Source organism: Aphis gossypii, chromosome 3 (assembly GCF_020184175.1).
Source record: "Aphis gossypii isolate Hap1 chromosome 3, ASM2018417v2, whole genome shotgun sequence".
NCBI lineage: Eukaryota > Metazoa > Arthropoda > Insecta > Hemiptera > Aphididae > Aphis > Aphis gossypii.
In genome coordinates this window covers 29614674-29640517 of record NC_065532.1, presented here as the reverse complement: position 1 = coordinate 29640517, position 25844 = coordinate 29614674, and the positions used below count along the sequence as shown (strand labels likewise).

General features: G+C 24.1%; 1 protein-coding gene and 1 long non-coding RNA gene across 2 annotated transcripts in view; one reads left to right on the top strand and one right to left on the bottom strand.

Moving 5' to 3' along the window:
- Window positions 1-25844, bottom strand: part of LOC114118952 (5-hydroxytryptamine receptor 2A) — a 127751-nt gene that overhangs the window by 91768 nt on the left and 10139 nt on the right. The gene's annotated exons all lie outside the window — the stretch shown is intronic.
- Window positions 505-24692, top strand: LOC126550945 (uncharacterized). Its single transcript, XR_007604991.1, has 3 exons — window positions 505-632; window positions 24210-24383; window positions 24459-24692. It is a non-coding gene; the product is annotated as an uncharacterized LOC126550945 (long non-coding RNA).

Genomic DNA, 25844 nt, shown 5'->3' with positions numbered 1-25844 from the left:
GTCATTGTACAAGTCATCATTATTTCTGAACGCAAGCAATAATAATAATAATAATAATAACTGCAACAAAGCAAAAATGTATTTAGAATTTCATACGGTTTACACTGTCTCAAAATAAAACGTTTGATAATAAACATAAGGCAGTACCGACGCCACGAGATAATATTATTATTGTCCATCAAGCAGTATTGTAAACCTCGAAACGACATAAGGTAGGTTCTACTCCTAGTTCCTTACGGTATCGTAAGTCAAGAAGAAGTAAAAGATGACGATAGAAGAAAAAAATGACATTCATTTTCGCTAATCTCATTACGAGTAGTATTGTTCTCGTATGTAATAGTTATCGATGTATTATTACAGTCGCCGTTTAATAATTGCAATACGTGAGTCCCAAAACAATAGAGGTTAGATCGCATAGCATATGGATTATAATAATAATAATAATAATATACGTTGCAGATGGTTATAGTGAACTGTAGAAATTGTCACGTACACTTCAAAAGGCAATACTCGGGACGCATAATGTACGCCGACGCGTATGCGCGTGTAGTACGTATTATTAATGTACGATAATGTCGACTGTATTATGGCTGTCGCCGTGGTAAATGGTACGAAACATTTTGCAGCAGTCGGTAAGTATATTAAAAACGATAATTATTAACAACCTATGCATACACGTACACCAGTATACACATGGGCGTATAAATTATCAATGACATGCCGAGAACATTTTGAACCTTGTAGGAACTTGTAAAATATTCAAAATTCATATACACGCTTAACTGTAGTTTATTTATTTTAAAATGAGTAATGTAAAAGGGTTTTGTATGTACCTGCTATAATAAAAAAAAGACTGAACTTAATCCTTCCTCCACAAAATTTCAAACTGAATTTGTGTGCATAAACTTGTTTTACCCAACGTTCAATATCACTTTTAAAAGATAACCAATTTCTTATTGCGATTATAATTAGGATGGGAGGATTTCTGTCAACAAGATATCGTGCAATTAAATATTAGGATACAAATAAAAAATAATCTATAAAAAATAGATTCGTTTAAAATATATAATAGATATTTAATACTAATATTTCAACGCACGAAGTGTGTCTCTTTTTTTTATACATACATAAATACTCAATTATAGGTTTATTTTTAAATTATTAACGTAGACTGCTAGTCAATCGAAAAATGTTCAACTTTAAAACAAAATCTATATAAATCATCATTATGTTATCGTTTCTAATGCTAATAGTACCTACGTAGATTTTTAATTCATTTTACTCGAATTTTTGATAAATACTATATTATAATATAATATGTATACAATATACCTACATTATACATTCATACCTAAAATATACCATCTATTCCAATTTCCAAATGAGCGTGACTAAATACTTTCTATACTTAAACCTTTTTAACGTTGTCTTACTATAAAATTAATTAATTGACAGCTGCAGATAATATATTAATTTTATAATAATAGATAATTCAATTACATTTTATTATAAACTACTTTTAATATTCACAATGCATGCTATCGTTTATGGAGTAGGTAACAAAAATATAAGTCAAAAACCTGTAATACAATTTGACATAGGTACTTTGGTTCTTTTTTGATGATAATTTGCATATTTATTTACAAAATAATCATATGGATGTAGTTAAATATGTATTTTTTATGACATCAAAGAACTTATTTTTCAATAATGAATATATAAGATGGAAAAAAATAAAATCGTTATTAAAATATATTCTTAGTGTTATTTTTGTGAGTGAAAAAATGGTGTGTTTTCAATAAATGATGGTTCTAAGGTTATTTCTTAAAAATGTAAATTTATTTAAATACAAATATAGGTATATTTCATTGTTTTTCATATATTTTTGTTGGTGAAACCAGTTAAATGCATTTATTATTTTAGTTTTTGTTCCAATTAAATTGTAAAAAGAGTAATTATTTGATTGAGTTTCTAGAATAATAAAATAAAAACAAGTAAACAATTATTATTCTTTTAGTTGAAATAAATTTAAAGCGACAAAGTAGTTTATTATTGCCAGAAGAGAATAATTTTTAGAATCATTCGTGCGTAATAGGTTTGAAAAATACGTGTTAGTACAGACAAACAACGGTCAAAGCCACATTTTTTTTATTGTATTTTCCAATAATTACAATATTTTTTTTTTAACTACGTATTTCTGAACAAAGACAAAATGCCCTTTATTATTCTGTAAAAAGAATACATTTTATGTTGATTCCAAATCATTTTTCGTTATTTCATCAACATAGATACATTTACGATTTTTATTTAAAGTAAAAACGAATTTATATAGACTATTTATTATCTAATTATATTACAGAAATATAATTGACTCAAATTACGAGTGTATTATAATTGTTAACATAAAATATTTTTCTTTTGAAAGGTATCATGCGTGTGACCAAGTAATAAAATGTAGACATTTTTTTTTTTTTTTTTGAAGTGTGCAATAATAATAAAGGGAGTAATCTAAAAAATGCAAGATAAAATCGTTTACATTTTTAATTTATTTCTATGTAAGTTGGGTTATTAATTAGTTTCAACATTAATAAGTTGTTGAAAATATTAATGGATTATTTTATTATACTCATAACTACGTCCAAATAATCTTGTACCTACCTATTAAAATATTTTATATTTTGAATATGTTCTAATTAGTAAAATCCAAAGTTGAAGGGATAATAATGACCGAAATTAGTAGGTATCAAGTATTGTTATTACACCGGACATTTGCACTTTGATATTCTTGTTCAACCGATTATAGAAGAGGGAATCGATTTTTTTGTAGAGCATTTTTTTACCGCATAAAAGGGTCCATTAAGTGCGTCCATATATATAGTTAAATTAAAAATGATGGGACGTTGTAAAGGGGAGGATATGATGTTATTAGGTCTATTATGCACAATACGTTTTCCACATCTCGTAAATTACACCATAGTGGTTTTAATACACGCATTTAAATGCACGCAACCTCGTACAAAGCCGGTGGATGAAAGTAGGGTAGCCTATGGACTTTAATTTTACTGTTGGCAAAAATTCGGAAAATGTTTTATATTTTAGTAGATAGGGTGCGTTTAATATCAGTATTGATAAAAAAAAAAAAAAGTAAATGGTGGATCACAATCTACAATAATTAATATGATCCACACTACAGTATTCAAAAAAAAAAAAAAAAATTGTTTAGAATGAAAAATATTATGTATATTATAATGTATGCTCTTTTATTTTTATTTTTAATATTAAATATTTCATTGAATAAATAATATACATATAGACACCGATGCACATTAAATCATATATACTATATTGAATCTCATCATAATTTTGATTCATTAATAATAATTATCTTATTGTGTTCGTTAATAATTTTTTACCTAATCTCTATTGTGAGTCGTGCATATATATATATTTTGTTCCCAGAAATGGTATAATAATAATGGTAAAATCACAATATTGATTATAAAGGAATGTAAGTGTATAATTATAACGTAATAATATGTTCATTATGAAAGAACAATTCTCTGGATTTACACAATTTCACTTAATGATGATATGCGTGTATCAAATATTACCGCTCCATACAACTATACAGACAAATATGATTTATCGTACTGTTAATATACTCGGATTGTATACTAATAGAATTGGAGATTCTCTCTATTACATATTTTGATTGGAGATCATTAAGCATCTTTGTTGAATGTTGAATGTTACGATGAAATTAACTTACATTTTATATAGTTTTTATGTCTTCTAGTATATTAAACACAATCATCGGAAATTGAAATCAAACTTTCAAACCATTTTAATACACCAATCTATATTTATGTAAAATTTAAAAATAACTTAATTATATGATTTAAAGTAAAACATTATATTTTTGTATGATATTATTATGTTGCCTGAAATGTATAAAACATAATTTATATTTTTTCTAAGAACGAGATATGTAGGTTATGTAGCTCATATTTATTTTATAACTATAAACAACCATATTAATTAACAGTTTATTTTTGACCTATTTAAACCATTAAAAAACAACAATTGAATTAAATTTTAAATTTTTATAATTTATTCATATTATACAGTGTTGAGTTAATATTGCAAAAATAATATCTAGATAAATATTATATTACCAGGTAAATGAAATCTAGATTATTATGAAGATAGAATATTCATTTTTTTTTAGTTAAATGTGTAGATACAACTTTTTTATCGAGATTTTTATTTTACAATAGTTAATTTTTATTAATGCTTAACATGCTAATGGATTATTGGCTGAGTACTTTGATTAGAGGAGGCATAATCAAGGAGTTATATTGTATGTCAAAACTATATTAAAAACTAAATACCTACCTATACGTATAAAATACATATTAAATTTAATAACATATCAAGTATATAATACCACTTTCAATGTATAAAGCAAATATATCTATTCAAAATCACGGTTGAAGGCCCAAATAGGTAGGTATTGCCGTATAAGTAGGTAGGTACTAATTTCTACTTAACACATGTTTTCTGGTTGAAGCATAAAAGCACTTGAAAATAGACCTTTTATATTATATTCAAACTATTACTTAAAATTAAAATGTAAATAAAGTTTAGGACAAGATGAATTTGACCAAAGTATAATATTTGGTATAGAAATTAAATTATTGTACAAATTATTTTTGTCAAGATTTTTAAGATTTTCAGTATTATTTATATTATTTACCAATAGACGGGATGGGTACGCAGGATATGAGGTAAGGGTGTTGAATATGGGGTAAATGTGACTTGGTAGTTGTATTGATAAATGACCGTGATGGGTGAACGGTTGTTTTTTTGACCATCATTATCAAACATCAAAATATTGTAATCTAAAAATTGTAGTAATAGCACAGAATAAAATTATTACAGAAAACAGGCCGGAAAACATAATTATTATTTTGTAGTCACATATATTATATTGAGAGTATTGAGGTAATTATATTATACTTGATGTAAAATGACTAAATGAGTAAACGATTAATAATATTGAAACAAATATACGTGAATTACACAGCGCGATTTATCTAGATATTTATGTAGATTTCCATAATTTAAATTTTAGATACCAATTAGACACTAATTTATCTATCTATATATTCTATATATTATATCATACAACACTGGGAATATACATTATGCATTAATTTGTCACTTTTCTTGAATTTAGCATTAATACCTGATAAATACGGATTTTAGGTGTTTGGAAAGATATAAATGTATAAAAACACCATTTGTGGTTTTAAATTAGAAATCAACGATAAATTAATCATACAGTATTATCATTTCAATTTTCAATATTACTTATCTATATAATATTATATTGACATATTATATATTTTTAGTTGTTTTACGCAATTCTATAGAAGAAACAAAATTAATTTAAAACTGATCATTGCTCAACAATTATTATTAAAATAAATGTATTATACATTCGTAGTTACCATATAATATTTAGTAGTTTAATATAAAATAATATGTTTGAATTAATTTAATAATTTACAAATTAAAGTATTAAACTTCTAATTATTGTACTACAATCAATATATTAGGTACCTATTCATTCTTTTTTTATGTTTTTCATATTTACTTAATTAAAATTGTATCATTCACGTATTATATGTTTCCAATGTTGATGTAAATTAAATGTTATTAGTTTATTATTTATCCAACAAAAATGTTTTTATATGACTGATTTGTTTTGAATATTTTGAAATGACCTAAGCTGTTATAAATGTTAGCTTTTTGTTCGAATATAAGAATAGCCAATATGCGTATTGAATTAACTCGCAAACCTTCGGGCTTCGATCAAAAAGATGATATTAATTAGTTATCATGTTAATTATATAGATTTCTATAGAATGCATATAATAATATTTTATTTCAATGATGTATTTTGCCATAGAATCTATTATCATAGTCAACAACTGTTTATATTATGCAAAATATTATTTGATTATGTTTTATTACATGATTCCGTAAGCTGTCAATATATATTATTGGTTTATTTACACTAAATTGTAAATAAATAATATTGTACCTAATTAAACATTTCACTAAAAACTTATCAATCTATTTTATTCCGTTATTTGACTGCCCTAAACTTATTACTTATTAGTTAGATACATTTATAAATATTATAGTTATGTACATTTTAGTATTATTTGACTTTATTATACAATTTAGTTGTACAATTATTGGTTGTAAATATTTTTAACTTATTAGGTACACAAAAAGCATTACAAACCCTGAAAATTAATAAATAATAATTTTGATAAAAAATCGTACTATGTAGTAGGTCTTATAGATTTGATTTAATAAAACAAAGAATTGCATGTTATAATATCAAAAACAAAAAATAGACAAATATTTAATAAGAAAACTAAAAACATCAGTCATCCAGTACGTGTAACTATAATAGTTGTGAATATAATGATTCATTAATCATGTTCATTGCTCACTCTTATTTCCTCCTTAATAATGATTTCATTCAAATCCTAATCAATTATTTTTTTTTAAGTACTCTACAATCATATTTTCAAATACTTAAATTCTTCATATCAAATTAAGAGATTTAGGGATGTTCTAAAAAAACGTATTTTTAATAAATGTAACATTAAAAAATAAAAGGCTGACGAGTCAGTATTGTATCATACAATATCCAGTTTTTTATGATTCTTCTTTTTATATAATGCATAGGGTCTAGAATAAAATATGATTTATTATTTTTCATTTGCGCAATTGCGCACCTTAATTTCACTGCAGTTATTGACAATTATTAAAAATACAAATAAACACTGATTTTTATGATTCAATACCTACTAAGGATAGTACTTTTGTACTTAATTAAAACTTTATTTATTATCTATTCAAAAAGTACAATGAGTAAATATTTTAAAAGTGGATTTTTAATTATTTTTGCCTTGTTGTGAGTGAGTGGTGAAACTGATCATCATTGCCCCACTTATTAACGTATGTTTTTTTTCTTCATAAAATCGCTTATTTTTATATATTTATAAATATATTAATTGCAATTGTGTACCTATAAGACTTTGAGCGTCACGCGACCATTTTCGTTTCAATCTTGTCAGTTGTCACTATACTTTGGATATGATGATAGATGATATGTAAGAGATTAGGGGGAGTTTGGAATGGCATTTTTGTGGAGTATAGTTACTATAGTCCGTTGACTATTAGTATTTATAAGTCTTTATGGAGTGCTTTATTTTTCATATATCAAAGAACTCCAATAATATCGTTTATAAATTAGATAAATAATTACTTCTAAAAAATTAAAGATTTCTATATTTTTTTATTTTAAAATTTTAAAACTTTAACAGTATTACAGTATTACATTACTAATAACAAAAAATCAATAGTTTCTGTGTCTAATTTTGTTATTAGGAAATACGTAATAATAATATATTTTGGGGATGTGCAACTGGCAGCCCATAAATATTTTTTATTTGGCTCGTGCTACATTTTCAAATTACTTATATTATAATTTTAGCATGTTAGGTATTTTTTTTTTATTAAGTTTTTTTTTAACATTAAAACATGTAAATATAAAAAGTAAATAGCTATACATGTTAATATTTTAAATTTTATTATTTTTTTATTTTTTTGGTTTCTATACTCGCTGGGCCTCTAAATTTAAAGGTTCTGAAAATTGGATCTCTAGTAACTTTAAGCTGCCTATCCCTGATATACTTAATTGATAATTAGTATCATAGTTTTTAAGAGTAAATTAGTATTTAATTAGTTTACCTATTTATTAAAAGTAAATTATTTTTTAAAGAATTTATGATTATTTGTTTTCGAGTCACACAAACAATTTTCTCTTGACCGCTCATAGAATCAACTAGATCCTATTTTCTACTATGAACAATCGCCATAGTTGAAAATCACAACATTTTTAAAGCTCCAAAAGGCAATGAGAGTAAAAAAAACCGACATACACACATTATTGTAAAATCAATACATTTATCGCTCTATTCAGAATATAAAACAAATACATTTTAATATAATATCTGAATCATAACTTAAATTTTGTAGAGGATGTAATAATAAAATTGAATATATTTTCTATCAGAGTGATTTATCGAGATAAGCCTCCAATGTATTTTCAACGTATGAAAATATGTATAGCTACTTATAAATAAATAGTTCAATACGCCTGATTATTATATTATTTATTTATCGTGCATGGGTTGAAAACATTTTACTAATACCCTACATTGCACATGGAATCAATATAAAATTGTTTTTTACCTATATTTAATGTATTTGAATAAACCCGTTTATTTATTTATTTTTTTTATTGTAGATATATTTTGTTTTTTTTTTTCATGATGGGTAATGTTTGAATTCTTGTTTTTCCTTTTTTTAACTTCATAATTTATTTATTTTTTCCAATTTATTGATTCATTTTAATTTTTTGGTATCAAAGTGGGTTCTCTTATTCAGAGATCAAAATTGGATTTACCACTTATAAAAGGATAAATGAAAAATGAATGGTCATTCGAAAAGTTCTTTTGTGAACGCGGTACCCTTATTTACCCTACATTTACTAATGTTCAGCTTCTAAGTTACGTGACAGTTCTGTCGAATACAAAATGCAAACCACCAAATTTGTAACTGTATCTGTTGATAAATTGAATATACAATGCAATTTGATATTACAACATCATAGTCAGTATAAGTCAGTATTTTTTCAACTTGCATTTGAAAAAAGTATTTATTTTTTTGTTGTTGTTGATATTTTTACGATTTAATAATATATTATATATCATAATAATATTTAATTATAAAAATATAATTGAAATCTATATTATAGTCGTTTCACTCTGGGAATTAAGTCCTATTCAAAATATTCATTTTTAAGTTACCAAAATACGTAAGTGAAACTTGCAGTTAACATATTATTATTGGGAATCAAATTGTTAAGTGTCTAAAGCTAAACACATAAATTACTTTTCAACATCATTCTCTTTGAATCCATCGATTCTACACACACATCAACGACAAACAGTCGTTCTGGTTGTATGGGTATATGACCGTTCAAAAATGATATTTATTTCCGAGATCGGATTGTCTGTGGGAAATAGTGGTAGAAAATGTTCCGTATTAACTGATGGTTTCTGTCAAATACACCCAATTCCTTTTTCAAAGGTCAAAAGAAGACAACAGTTACAGCTGACCACAAAACAAATACCAGATATTTCACGGGCAGGCTCTATTCGTTTACACAATAGAACTCATTGTAGTTTTGCATATTGAGTACTGACATAGGCCTCATGGGGTGTATTTAAATGCAAAAGCGACTGTCGATGGTACATTCTAATACAGTCATAAAAATAATCCAGAAAAAAAGAGAAAAATATAACACGTAATATACCATTAGAGGTATCTTCTGTTGTTTTGGAATTCAGTAACTGCCGCTGTGTTAGTATAATAATGCGTGTATTATTCACAGTTATACATTACCTACTAGATTATGACCAATAGTTACACGAAAAACATACTCGAACATAAAAATTTTATACTAATAATAAACTCTAGAACCTATACGTATATACGTTATTTTAACCCTAAAAAACATACGAGTATATACAAGTACGATTAATACTCATTAAATAATGAGTTTTTACATTTATAAGGTAGTAACTAGTAGGTACCTAATAAAATAGTGGTTTTCAATTCCAATATTTTCTAAACTTTTTAATCAGGTGATAAGAATATAATTTAAAATAATGGTAAATTAATTTAGCAATATTTTAAATTTATATAGCATTTATAATAATATTTTCCTAAAATAGTCCACAATTTTTGAAACACGAAGCACACTGTAATGTCTGTAACAATATCATTTTATCATCTTAACATTGCATAGCAATTCATTATTTTTAAAGTACTTAGAAATATTTTTAAATTTTTTTTTTGGTAAAATTTAAAGTTATTAAAAAATAATTTTTTTCTAGAAAAAAAAAAATATGTTTTGCTATTTTTATTATCATACGTTTTTAAATGTGTTACTTTCTCAAACTTGTTATTTTTAAATTTCTTATCCCAAAACAGAATACTTTTTATAAAAATCAAATTTTGGGTGATTAGCTTATGGTTTTACATAATTAAATTTAAGATGAATCAAGTAAAGTAGTATGAAAATATGTAAGCTCACTATTTTGTTCATATTTACTATAGATACTGACTACTCATATAAATAATAAAGTTTGTCCAAACTTTGATTTTTATAGATCATAACACTTCCGAATAATAATCTGCTCCAAAATACGAAATTAAAAATGTATTTTGCCATTTAAAAATGTAAGATATACTTTAGAAATTGTTGTTTTATTGTTATAATTGTTTACTAAGGAAAACAATGTATAAAAACACGAAAGTATTGATGAAAGTACTATTTTCAATATACCATCCTGTAAAGGAAGAAAAAATCTCGGTAGTTTTAACTATAACTTTGTTCAAACATGTATTGTTCATTTATGTAATGTATACAATTATATTTATATTTATAACGCTTATCTTAGTATAGTGAATATTAAAAAAAATGAATAATTAATTTAGATTTAGTATTTAATTAATAAATAAATATGTTGAATCGATATTTATTCTGTTATTTATTCTTCAAGAAGATAATGGGCTACATTATATTAAAATATAGTAGAATACCTATTTTGAGAAACTTAATTGTTGTTGATTATAATATAGTAAAATAGATTGTATTAAATATAGAATTATTAAGTAATAGAGAAGTAATAGCTCATATGAGTAATTATATTATTTTTACAACATTTTCAATTGCTCTAGGATACATGTCATTAAGTACTTGCAACAATCAGTTATTTTAGAGACATATCAGCAATAACGGAAATGAATCGAACTGTAAACTACCGTTATGAGTTCATAAAGTCATTTCTGTTTCGAAACACATGGTTTCACAAGAAGGTTAACGATCGAGGAATTTAATCAAATGTTTAAAATTACTTCTTTGAAAGATATTGGATTTATCTCTTGGGAACAATATTTATATATATATATATATATATTGGTATGTACATAGATTGGCAGAATAACAGTTAATTTACAGCAGGTGTGTGATAGAGTAAAATGTGGACACTTACTACAAAAATTAATTAAATCTAACAACCCCAGTTGTGTTAAGTAGGTACATAAAAAATTTCTTACAAAGATTTTGTTTATTAATAATATTTGTTTATCTTATACACATAGATCGTGAATAATATGTATTCTACAACTTTTGGAATAGCATTCTCATCATTTTTTTTTATCATTTAGGTGAGTTTATAAAAAGTAGGTTTAAAAATTATTTTTATAATATTGATAAATCCCAGTATGACATTTTAATTTTTTGAACTGAAATATGAAAAATAAATTAAAAGCGTCACGAATTGAAAATATGATGACACTTAATAATAATATAAAACATTGATTAAATTAATAATACTTAGTTTGTTTTCGCAAATAATTAATATTTTGGTTGTAATTAATAATATTTTCTAAATTATATAAATTTCACCATTTTAAAAGAAAACTAGACTTTAACATTTTTAACTGTTAAAATATGTGTATAAAATTGTTGTATATTGGTTTGGTAACTATAATCAGCATAGTAAGTTAAATGTGTAAATATTAACATATATTTAGATTAAATGTTTATTTTTGTCTTATTGAAACAATTGAATTACCACAAAGATATATAAAATAAAAATATATTATTCAAATTTTCATTAGGTACATATTTTATAACATAATCTTAATGTAATTATTCACAATTATTATTATTTTTATGACAGGTAAGCTTCAGTTAACAAAAATTAAATGGTAACGTAAATGTTTTATTCAAAAATAAAATGTAGCACGCGTCTTCTGTAATATTATTTCGGTAATTTTTAATTCTGATCATCTTTTATACTTAGATAAATAGACAGTTATAGGGTGATTTAACAAGTATGCTAAGTAATTGGTTGATCCCATTTTTTTTTATCGAAAAATGAATTGATTCATATTAAAAATTTTAAAAATTCAAATTTTTTTGTCACTCATAATTTTATTTACTAGGTAAATATTTAATGGGTGTATTAACACTGTAGTGTGTGGTGATAAAAACTTTTTTTTTTAAATAATACCTTTTTTAATAATTGTAAAACTATTTAGTAGATGATTTAAAAAACTGATGTATACTTAATAATATTATACTTTGAACATATAATCATATTACATAATATAATATATATTAACACAAACACACACACATATGTATAATATATATATATACCTATAGCATTCTTAGTAAATCATTCTATGTATAGTATCCTAATCGACATGTGCTGTGGAATAAACTGATAAAACGCCAAGAATTAATCACTATTGTACATCAAATATAATAATAATAACAAAAATATTATCATAGTATTCGTATTGTATATTGGCCGTCCACAACCAAAACTCCTGACACGATAATAATATAATACAGTAAGTTAGGTTAAGTTAGATTACATGGTTTTCGTGTACATAACCGATCATTCTTTCAATTTTGGTGACGTATACAAAATGTTTTGTTTTTTGTCTTTCTCGTGTTATTAAATGGGATTAAACATATTATATGTTTAACAATATCGTTATTTTTTAAAACACTCGCAGTTACAATAGCATTTAATTAAAAACATAGTATTCCAATCCGAAATATAATGATAGAATGGTTATCTATCAAAACGTTTATTTTGAATTTTGATAATATTATGATATACTGGTATCACGTGATATTTTGACTGTCGTCTAGAACTCTTAAAAAATCAAATTTTTTGTAAAATATAAAAAGAGGAGTTGTGATTGACAAAAGTATCTTTTATGGAGTACATTCTTCATGAAAATAACTACTTAAAAAATTATGAGTAAAATTATGAGCAAAATAATTAAAGATTATCTTAAAATTCATTTTAAATACGAAAATTTAATTTTCGATTTGTCTATCTAATTATTTATGTATAGGCAATAGGTTTAGATACTAAGTTATAAATTCAAGGTTTGATAAAGAAAACTCTGAATAATCATGTACAGTTATATCTATAATATATAAAATCAAGCATGTACCCACACTTCAAGGTCTCTGACAATTTTAAAACTGTTTAATGTCTTTTAAATTTTAACTTACAGTACTTAAAAATATATTATCATACTATCGAAAAATTATATGATATAAACAATAAATATAGGCAAAGAGGAAAATACGTCTAACTGTATAATATTGTCCAAACTTACGAGATGTAATATTTATACCGTCTCAGTAGTTTTAACGCAAAGTTTAAGTTAATATTTATATGAGTGTATGTATGTGTTTGAAAAAAAACGATTTGATAGTTTGAGAAGTCTTAAACCAGAATTCGATATTTACTGACTTCCTGTGGGAATGACTACTTATATATAGAGCATACGAATTACGCGAAGTATCAAAAAGTTATAGCTACAAGTGATATATATATATTTTACCCACCTACAAATTTAAGTATATTTTGGTATTACATACTAACAAATTATTACCAATGCTCTGATCGGAACCTACACTAAAGATATTTAAAGAAAATTTAGTATATGCATAATAAAATGAATCAAAGAAAAATCAAAAAAATCTTTAGTATTTACTTATAAAGTTGTCAAGAAAAAAGTTATTTTATATTTAAAATATAAAAAAGTTTGCTAATAGCATAAACCGTAAATGCATTTTAAACCTATTTTGCTACTTAATAATTTTTTTATTAGCTTTTAGAAAAGTCGATTAAAATTTATACGTTTGCCTTTTTGTGTGTACATTCATGAAGATTTCTTTTGCTGTATAGTGTATATATATATATATATATATTTTTTTTTTTTTTAATGGACTTTGAGGGTTTTTCCGCAAAAAGGTTTTCTTCCCTATCCAACCGACTCCCTGGCGGCACACAGGCGTATATTTTGTTGAAATGGATTATCCTATCAAATGGAACGCGATTGCTTGACAATCGTACGCATAAAGATTGCAATATACCAACGGTTGATTTATTCCGAATAAATAAAATTCAGCTGATACCAATATAATTATAACGCAAGTTTAATATTTTAACCGTAAATATAATATTTTGCGATTCGAGAAAAATATAAATTTAACTGATATTTGATATTACTACTTATGAGCTACACAAAAATATGGAGTTCTAAATAATAATTTAGAATTATATTATATATTTAGACTATATTATGGAGTACGGTGAAACAAGTATACTTATATAAGTACTAGAATTTTAAGTTAAGATGATTGATTGATTTACTACTGTTATTAAAATACATTTGACAAAGATTGAAATAATGGTTACAGAATTTAAATTAGTATTGATCATAGAAGTTATTTATAGTTATTTGGTCATAACTTATAATGCTATTAAAATACTAATTAATAAAATATTCGTTTAGGTAATATAATTGAAACAAATAAATAATATATTCATAAAACACATAAATATTTTTTTTCAAACCCCGAACAGTTTTTTCTGTAACGAAGTACTATCTCTGTAATTAAATATAATTATTTTTTTATATTCTCAGCACATCAATAAATGAATAATTAATTTTACAACGGTATGTTTATTTATTTATTTATGTATTTTTTTTTTTTGTGTGTGTGTGTGTGGATTAGTACATTTAGAAACAGTAGTAATGGTTAAATCTTTGACTTAAATATACTCTGTGATAAGAAAGAGTGAATAATTATTATCTAATAAGTATTTTTTTTTTTTGGAGAGTTCAAAATATAAATGTGTAAACATTTTTCTTATTAATTTGGAATAAAAAAAAAACCTAAATTTGTATGTAATGCTGGTTTTTGATAAAATCGATTTTGTAATTTCGCAGTTATTGATAAACGAATAGTCAATTTCACCAAATATTTATATCAATATTTTCTGTATGTGATTTATTTTTTAAAGTTATTTATGGACTTAAAACATTCTCTGTTTTTATTTTATATTTACTTTTGTCTATACGTGTTGTTAAAATACGAGTATATTATGCTCAGTAAAACTTTGATTATTATAACATAAATCTACAGTAATTTTTACGTGGGCTCAATTTTGAATTTTGATAAAATTCGTTAAAATTTTGAATATTTTCAAATTATATTGTAATTAAAATATTTAAAAATTTTAAATTTGATTTTAGGATTTATAAAAAGTTCAGTGTAAAATGTAAATTCAAATCACTTTTTTTTTGTCAAAGTGTGGAGTTTTAATTTTTAAGAACTTTTTCACGTGTAAAATAATAATTTATCATCAAACAATTCTAGTTTTTTTTTTTTTTTTTTAGTAATTTAAGAGTACTAATCCTTGACTTTTAAAATACTTTACTGATACTTGAATTATTATTTTATTTACTAAGTAAAATTGTTAAAATATTTGAACAATTTTAATCATTTAAAAGTTTTAAAGATTAATTATAGCATTAAAGACTATTATCTTTACAAAAATACGAAACCTTACAAATTATTTTGTAGTAAAAAATGTATAAACTATTTTATATACTAATTTGTATAGCTACACGATTTGAACATTAAATAAACTATGGTTCTAATATAAAAAAAATATACTTCTTCTTAATGAAACCTAAAAATATAAAAATATAAAATCACAATATGTTTTTATAGGTATTCTAATTTTAAATGATAATGGAATAATTGGAATGTTATATTTATATAAATGAAAACATTTGTTTTTACTTAAAATTTTTACAAATATTATTAATTATTATATTTCACAAGCAATGACATTTTTAGAATATTAAATCAGTTTTAAACTATTGTTTATGTGTAACATGCAATTTCCATCGTTGTGACTATACTCAAATAAATGACTAGGTAGTCACAACTTGAAATCTTTTTTTTTGTGCAATGATTTATCATTTAATAAAAATTTAACATCTCCTATTATCAATTTCTACTCTGTAATGAAAAAGTAAATTCGGCAGTAACTGAGTGGTTGCCCACTTTCCTATTTTTTATTATGAAAATAATAAGAAATTATACATTCAATTTATATATGTTTACTTAAAAGTATGTTCAGTATGAAAAATAAATAAATACTGAACTTAAGTATAAATGTAAATATTGTGTTAATAGAATTTTAAAAAAAAAATGTGTATATACTATATATATAAAAAAAAAGTTTCGGCATATAAAATACGGTTTTTTTTCAATCTACTGACAGATATCTTCTCATAAAATTCAAGAAATAACGTCGGCACTACACGTCAAGACATTCTTCATGGGAATAAATGACTTTGGATAAAAGTTGTCCAGACTATTAAGCTCTCGATGATTTGTTTAGTGATATATACGTTCGTGTGTGGTTATTACACACGCAGACTTGTACAGCCGTTATTTCTCTTTAAAATCCTAGACAAAATATGATTTATCTACGCCATTCGTATGTTAGTATTTTAATGCTGAAAAATAATTTTGGATCAATTACTATAAAATATATACATCTAATAAGTCAATAAAAGAAAAACATTTAGTTATTTTTGTACTAACCTTGAAATCTTAATGTTTCAGTTAGTATGCTTCTAAAAACTAGTTATATAAATTAATTGAACTATTCACAATGAGTAGTAATTATAATACCATAATTTATTATTTTGCGGAAGATTCCATATCACATTTACTTCTAATTTATATATATATATATATACATTTTATATTATGAATAAAATTAATTAAATTTTATTTTATATTATATTTTTTTTGTAAAAATATCATGTACTCGTATGTTTATGATTGAATTTATTCAAGATTTAGTCGTATTTTGTTGGAAAGTAAATTCGTTTTGATATGACATCGATCTTCTTCATTGTAGTTAAGTATTAGAAAATTTCCAATCATAAAATGTACAATTTAATCATAGAAAAAACAAACACAATCCGTGTAATTGTGATCAAGATCTCATTGAAAAAATATCCTTATAATAGATTGGGTCAGTGGAGGGTAATGAAGAGAACTATACATTGAAAATAAATACAATATATTATTGTAGGTATTTATTAATAATTATTTCAATTTTGTTCACTTTGAGAGATTACATATTTTAAATAAGACCGATAACAAGAAACGTTAGAAACATTTCTATCATGTTTATAGCGAATGGAGTGTATTTTTTCAATTTTCGTAAGTTTATTTTTACCAGATAGGTTATTTTATTATTTTTTTTCTTTAGTCAACGTGATATTTATACATTTATACTTCGTTTTACGGGTACTGATAAAAACCGCGAAAACGAATAAAGTAAATATACATTAATATGTGAGAATACATATGTAATATATAAACGTACCTATATAGTGTATTTAGGTAATGGAAAGTATTTTTTGACATTATTCTTTGCCATGGCCACGGTGTTGCATTCAGAGTAAATTAAAAAAACACGAAACGCCGAGATTAAACCGAAAAGTTGTTCACTGTAGCAACGTTAAAAGCGCAGATAATAACAATCCATGCTCAGATAAAAATGAAAAACGGAAAAAATATATTTAATGATACGACGGTGATAGACACTACTCAAAAGTGTGTGATAACTACTGAGGCCGTCAACTCACTCTAGTCTGGTGTGGACAAAATATAATTTATGTTATTTACAACGAGAAATAAAAATTTGTGTACTGTTGTGGGCATAATATTATATAGTGTATATTTCATACAAATAATTTATAAGAGTCTTTTGAATCTATCAAAAATTGTTTAATTTAATATAAATATCGATAGGAGGGAAAAACAGAAATTTATACGAAGTCAAGGCGCTAATATATACCATTGTCCAGATGTGCGGCTATCATCAACCCGTATTTGGTATACAAAATTACGAGTTTAATAACTGTGACGAAAATAAAAAAATAACAGTAATATTATAAATAAATATGAAAATACAGAAAGATCATTATACCCAGTTTTCAAAAATGACACCAAAGTAATTCTGGCAAAAGGCGAAGAGAGTAAAAAGGTGATCGGCCGACGGTAACTAGAAAACTTTCACCATCAATTCAAATAACATTTCACCCTTTATTCTCTTGCAATGTCTAAAATGTTGCTCATCAAACTTATTATTATCTTTGTCAATTATTGTCTGTTTATCTTTTCTTTTCTTTTTTTTTTCTTAACCATGTCTAAACATTAATCTTTTTTCATCACTTAATATAAATCTTCATCACTTCAGTGTTTGACCGTTAGTTTTTCATTCAATATACAAATTAGTTATTTAGGTGTTATTTTTAAATTAACTGAAGAGTTAGGGTTACTCATTTACATTAATATAAAAAAAAATAAATAAAATTAAGGCTTTTAAAAACTTTTCTGTGAAAAATTTAAAATTTAAAAAAAATCTAAAAATACAATTAAACCTGTCTCATCAGGCAATTAAAAATATGTAGTGATTTTAGAGCACTTTTAACCATTTAGAATTCAGTTTAAATTAAATTAATATTTAGGGTCATAAAATATAATGTTTAATAAGTTTTATTAATATATTAATATGTAGGTACTTAAATACGGATCATTGTATTCTAAGTATTATATTGATAACATTTTCAGACAGACGTTTTTGTATTCTATTAAAAAAAAAAAAAACGATTCAATTGATTTTTTATTTTTACTTTCTATTCAAGAGTAAATTAAATATAATTTATACCACTATAGTATCAAACATTCATAATGTATCGTAGATATTTTTATTCTCTCATCTCTTATTTAACTTATTTTAATTATTGTGATTTCTATAATTAAATAATTATGCAAATACAGTTGTTATTTTTTATATTTATAAGGTTACTTTATATTTGTTTTATCTTAAAATTTGTAAAAATTGAAATAGATGATGTTATAACGCATAATACTATTTAATGATTCATCAAGTATGTTTACTTCACCTTACTTTTATTCAATAATAATGAATTTATTCGAATTATTTTATTTGGTGTTTTAAAATATTCTTAAAATACATAATATATTCATAAATTATTATTATATATTATATACATACATATAGTTGAATTTTTACCATTTAGGGAGTATCCTATATAAAATTTTTTTTTCAAATAAAAACTATCCTATTTTATTTTATTGTTATAAATTGTTAATTAGATGATTTTTTTATAAAATGTTGTTACGTCTCAATCGAATTTTAAACTAGAAGTTTAGGTACGCGGAATATGATAATAGTGATCATTTTATCGTCATCCCGTCAAGGTAATAATGAGATCCTAGTAAATAAGGGTGGTGAATATAAATGAGACTAAATTAATGTGTTAAACTGCGTAGGCAGACACAATTATTGAGTTATGTATATTAAAAGTTATTTCTACGAAAGGTAATAACAGAGTCACGACGACGTTAGTAGCGTGATTTGTGGTAAACTTAAAGCTAACAATATAGTTTCAATCACTTATTATTTAGACATTGTATTTAAAAACAAATATCATTAGCAATAGTTATCGCGTGACAATAGTGATATCATTCTTAAGATTTTAATAAAATAAAAAAGGAACAAATTATAATAATAACAAAAATAGAAACTGCCTTGGTGTATTCGAAATCAGTTTTTGTTCGAACGTAATGAATTTTCATTTCTCTAGTAATTGGTTAAGTACTTGTAAGATATTTGATAACAGAGTCACGGTGTATGTGTAACGTAAAGGCAGTTGGAAGAAATGAGTGTTGGTAGCTTACTGTAGTGTTTGTATTTTATACTTGCGACTGCTGTGGATTATGGAATTATTTCTGAGTTATGTGTTTATAAATTGAAGAAAATAGCCTTTAATAATTATTTTTGATAACATGAAATATATGAAAAATTTAGACTTTTATAATACTTGTAACATTTTGACTTATATATTTTGAGTGTATATATTTATGCAATTATATACATAAATATATTTATAATATATTATATACAGTTTTAAAAAAAAAAATATATCTTAAGCAATTTACAATAAAATGAAAGTTTCAATTCTAATTATTTGAAAATACGGTCTTTAAAAATATTATATAAATAATTTTGTTTTTATGTGTCTGATATATATTTATTATTATTATTAATATGAAACGGGCCAAATACAAAATTAGACATTAATATTAAAGCATAAGACTTGAATAACTATAAATTATAAAAACCTTAATATAGTGATAAATATTCTATAAAATATGGACTGGTTCCTTAATAGGAAAGACGGATCTTTCACAGAATAAAAACGCATATAAAAGTGGAAGACTATGTATATTAAAAATGGCACAAATACAAGGATAAAATTAATGAGAGTTTAAATTTAGTAAATATGTCATTTTACAATATATTATCAGTTATAGAGATATCCATTTTAGAATTACTATAGAATTATTGTATAACCAAGTCATTAAAATATAAATAATTTTGCAATGTAAAAAAAATATAATTATTGAGTAGTTTCAAAAAAATAGATGATTTTAGTTAATTAATTTTACTGCCATAAAATATATAATATTTAATTATATATTTATTATTTAAATTATTATTGTGTAGCTTATTTGTGTATGAAATATTGACAATATTAATATTAAAGGTTGCGGTTAAAACGGCACACTATCCTTTGAATATAATATACATTTTATGGTGGCTAGTAATCACATTGATCCATCATCTTAATCAAATTGATAATAGTATATACAATTTGGGGAAATTGTCCGTGTCTAAAAGGGTGGCAAGGGCGGTAGATGATTCTGGAATTGTCTACCAGATTTGGTGTCACGCTACGTACAAAAGTGGTTTAAACTGTTAAGTATGGTGTTTTGAATTATGGAAAGGACAAACAGAGTAGAAAAGCCCCCTTAAATAAGTGGCTATTACCTATACCGTATAGAACCGAACAGTAAACTTTAATAAGCGAGTCGGTATGAGGACTTAAGTGGTGGTCCCAAATATATATTTATTTTATACACAATGGTGGAATTGCCATAACGATCAATATTCATCAAAAAGATTGTTTTTAGTTTGTGTTTTGGCGATTGATTGACGAGGGTGTTAGTCTATGTTGGCCTGATTTATTTGGTCGTTTACCGGTTCTTTTCTGTCAGCGAGTGGCATCATTTTTGGAAAAGTATCACATATTGTGCTTAAGGTCTGTAGTAGACAATTGAGTCAACGTTGACAAATGCTCTTAAGCGTTAAACTGGAGAAGATCATGTTTAGAGTCTTCGTAATATGGAAATAAGCGTCCTCTCAGCACTTGCATTGCTTATTAGCAGAGTTATCAAAACTGTCAAAAGTCGTTATATTAATGGAAATATTTCTTCGTCACGATTTGAAAGAATTTCCATAACATATACATTAACGTAACTAAAATATTTTCAAGTTTATCACGATTTCATTTTTGTTTCCATAATATGAATTGCAAATATAACAATAAAGCTACTATGTTTTTAAAATGTCAAAGAAGTATTTTAAAATCTTCTACTATTGTTGTAATGATATCATCGAGTTTATTAATTGTATGATCATCCAATTGTGTTTTTATTTAAAATATTGATTGATTAAAAAAACATTTAAATTATCTAAATTTCTTAAATTATTTTGTACGAATAATATAATATACATATTTTTATATATAATTCAATAAAAATAATAAACATGATTCAGCTTAGAAAAACATAATATAATATACACTATAGAATATTATTATATCTTAAAGTTCTAGATAGTATTAACCTAATAATATCAAATACATCTTTAGAAAATGCCATATGAATTAGTGTCCTTGAACATTTTATTTTCAATTTAATAAAAATAATTTAATTATTTATTAATATATATTAGCTATATCAAAATGATTAACTTTTTAAAACTGTTTTGATAACCAATTATAAACAAACATTGTATGAAGTAAAAATTACGTGACTGAAATGTGAAATTACTTATTCAGATGTTAATGAAAACGTTCCTACTAAACTATTTTAAGATAAGTATAGGTTCGTGAACAAAATCTCAATAATAATTAAATGAACAAAAGTTGTCACGTAATGCTCTTTAAACAAACAAAAATAAAGTTTCTTTATTTTTATGTTGTAAAAACTTTTCTTTTTTTTAATATTGAAAATTGCTAAAAAAAATATATATGTATATAAGACATAAAAATGGTAATGTTTAAATTTAAATAAATACATTTTTAATAATATATTAAGAACAATAATTATTATCAAATTTGATTTTTTTTTTTTTTTATTATTATTTTTGTTTTTTCTGTAATACTATTTCTATGAATCAAAATGCATCGCATTGATAGATGCTTAATCCGTATTAAATTTAACGGTGTAATATCATGTTTAGTTTTATTTTTTAAGAAACAATATTATAACATTAATTAAATTTACTTTATAAATATTTATAAAAAAAAGTTATATTGTTAATAAGAAATTTAAAATAATATTTTGTAACTGTTTATGATATAATATATAGTATATTTTTTTTTATTTATAAAATTTATTGAACAGTTAAAAAAATGTTTAAATAAATAATGGCCGAGGTTTACTGTATTAAATAGATTTTTTATTCAGCTAAATAAAATAAAAGTAAAAGTATATTTTATTAATTATATGATATTATACTGTGATATAATTTTTATGCTTTCCTACGTATATAGTAGTAAAACTTTATTTAATACTTTAAGTTTGAGAACAAATTATCGACTATGCTTTTATGATGTATTACATTCATATTTAGTATACGGTTTTGACTATTGATGTGACTTTTGTGGTTGGTATATTATAAAAACATGCAAGTGAAACCCAAAAAACTTACAAACAGTATGAAACTTTAAACTCAAAATGAGAAACGGATATGAAAAATTATATATGTATACAAAGGTTGGTGGATGTGGTTAGGAGAGTTTTTTCATTATTTTTCTTCCATTTTAATAACCTGTACCCAAATATTTCATACTTCCATTTTTCATCGCTTTTTATAACTATACCAGAAATATTGTTAGGTACAACCAAATAAATTTCTAAAATTGAAATTGTTAAATATTTGTTATATTAAAATATAATGTAAGTAAATGATATAAATTGAATACCTAACTCATTATATTATACCTACGATATTATGAATTTAACTATTATAAAAATATTATATTTCAATAAATTTAAAAAAAACTTAAAATTCCATATTCATCAATAGTGATTTTATCAACCTTTTTTCTAATATTATAATTAAATTAAATATAAGGGATTTTAAATTAGTCATGCTGTTATATTTTGGCTAATTGTTTTTTTTGCGGGTACTTATATTAAGTATAGAGAAAAAAAACCAGGAAATGTGTATATAAGTTACAATATAAACTACATTTTTATTTAATGTAATCCTGAAGAAACTCTTATTTGGTGATTATTTTTAATATAATATTGTTTTATAAATATATATTTTTCAAATTTATAAAACAAACTATGTTTGGGTATTGGGATTATTGTTAAATTGTATAATAACACAATATTATAATAATACACCTTATGAAATATATAATATTTACTTATTCATTATTAATTTTTTTAATCGTAGAAATAATAAGAATAATTGGCAATACAATGATACAGACAGTTTAAGCAGTACTATTCAAACAGAATTATCAAAATAAATTTTATTTCCTTTTTTTCGTATTTTTAAAACAATGACCAGTGATTTTGCTTTTAATTCCGATTAACATGAATGATTTACTGCTGGAAAATTCATCTGTTTAACAGAAAAAAAAAGTTTATCGTATTGGTATAAAAAAGGACACAGGGAAGGTTCTTTAAAACAATGTTTTCATTTTCAATTCTTTTTCTATTCAAACACGATACATACAGTCATATAAGTGCCGTAATCTTCATTAAGTAGAAGTTTAAGTTTATCACAGTTGCTATGGCGTGAATAAAGTACATTATCTTATAACGTACTTATACCGCACGCAGAAAACCATAATAAAAAAAAAATAATAAGCCATATGATAATCATACAATAGTTACACTGGTTACAGACACTTATATTATATAATTTTTAATGGAAAATGATTTTAAACATTTTTCTTAGACAACCAAAAGTAAATTGCATCAAACGGCAGCGATAATAGTGAGAATAGATAATATACTGATGTACGTATATGGTCATCGGCCACTACTGAGCTACCATCTACACGTCGACACTCTCACGTGAGTCGTGAACGAACAGTTAGAGACGTTTCGGCGATGTAAAAGTATTATGGAGGTAAATAGAAACCAAACAAATTGCCGGACTATGTGGTCATAGAGAGATTGAAATGCCGAATCCTAATTGTTACAGAGAAAAGGCTCATGAGGAAACCGCACGGCAATATCCATTAGAGTGCTTTCAGGAAATTGCGGCTAATATCCGTCGGCGGTGGACTATGGTCAGTGCTCGAAAAGAGTCGTACTCAAAGGATAATAGTTATTTATCGACAACCAGAACACAAGCCAACCACCATTGATTCTATCTGCAACTTTTATCTACTAATCATATTTTTCTCCAAAAATTTACACCCATTAAAATTCATATCAAAATGTATATTTTTTGTGATTATTTTTGTTCTTAAAATAACGTCAATATATGAAAAAAAAACAATTATTAAACAAAACTTTAGAGTCACATGAGGGAAATAATTTGTCGTATTTTGTAATTTGTCTTAATAATTTGCAAGTTTACCGAAGACAAATAAAAAGTGTAAATCATATATAATTTTCAGGTATGTACATTAAATTTTATTATTTTGTAAAAATATAATAATTAACTTTTAAAATATTATTCAATGATAAAGATAATGTAAAATTATAAATTTCATGATTTTATCTATTACACATTATGTAATATAAATTACACATGGAATAAAAAAGTGCAAAAAATTCTAAAAGTTTTCAATATATTTTTATTTTTTTTATGATTGTCGTGATGTGTTTCAATATTTAAACTTTTGATTTTAAAATACTAATAATCTACAATTGAAACATGATAGGTAAATAATTAATCATACGACTTTTTACAGACTACAGCTTATATTTTATCAGGATAAACAGAGTATTTCTGTCTATTTCGTGTTATATATTGTTTATTCCATCACCGACACACACACTCATGCACCGCTTTTTGTTTCTGTTTTATTTTTCTTTGATCATTCATCGGAAGCCGTCCGATTACGGGCATATTATTGAATATTGAGTATTGCAGATTTTTTATGGTCAATTCTTTTTCCGTATCGTTGATACGGAACACTTGAGTCTTTCTTGAGCTAATCGACGGAACATATTTTTATCATAATAAACTTTTTGTCTGCAAGGCTTCATTGTTTTTTTTATTATATATATATAATATATTGTATTTCCAGCTAAAATCGCTTTTATTTTTATATCATATTATTTTAAACGTTGTTAATTGTGTCTTATCACAGTATCGTATTCATCTAGGTAAAGCCTGGCCAACAGTTCACCGACTAATAATTACGTTAATGTTATTATTTGTATAGTTTTATTATTATTTATTGCACTGAGTTATTCATTTATTATTCTTAGTTATTTAAATGTTTTTTTATACATCTGTGTGAATTATTCAAATTATTATTATGCTTAATACAGTAGCATAGCACACTTATGATTTACCAATCATTTTTTTTTTTTTTTTTTTGGGGGGGGGGCGAAAGGACCTTAATTCATTTTT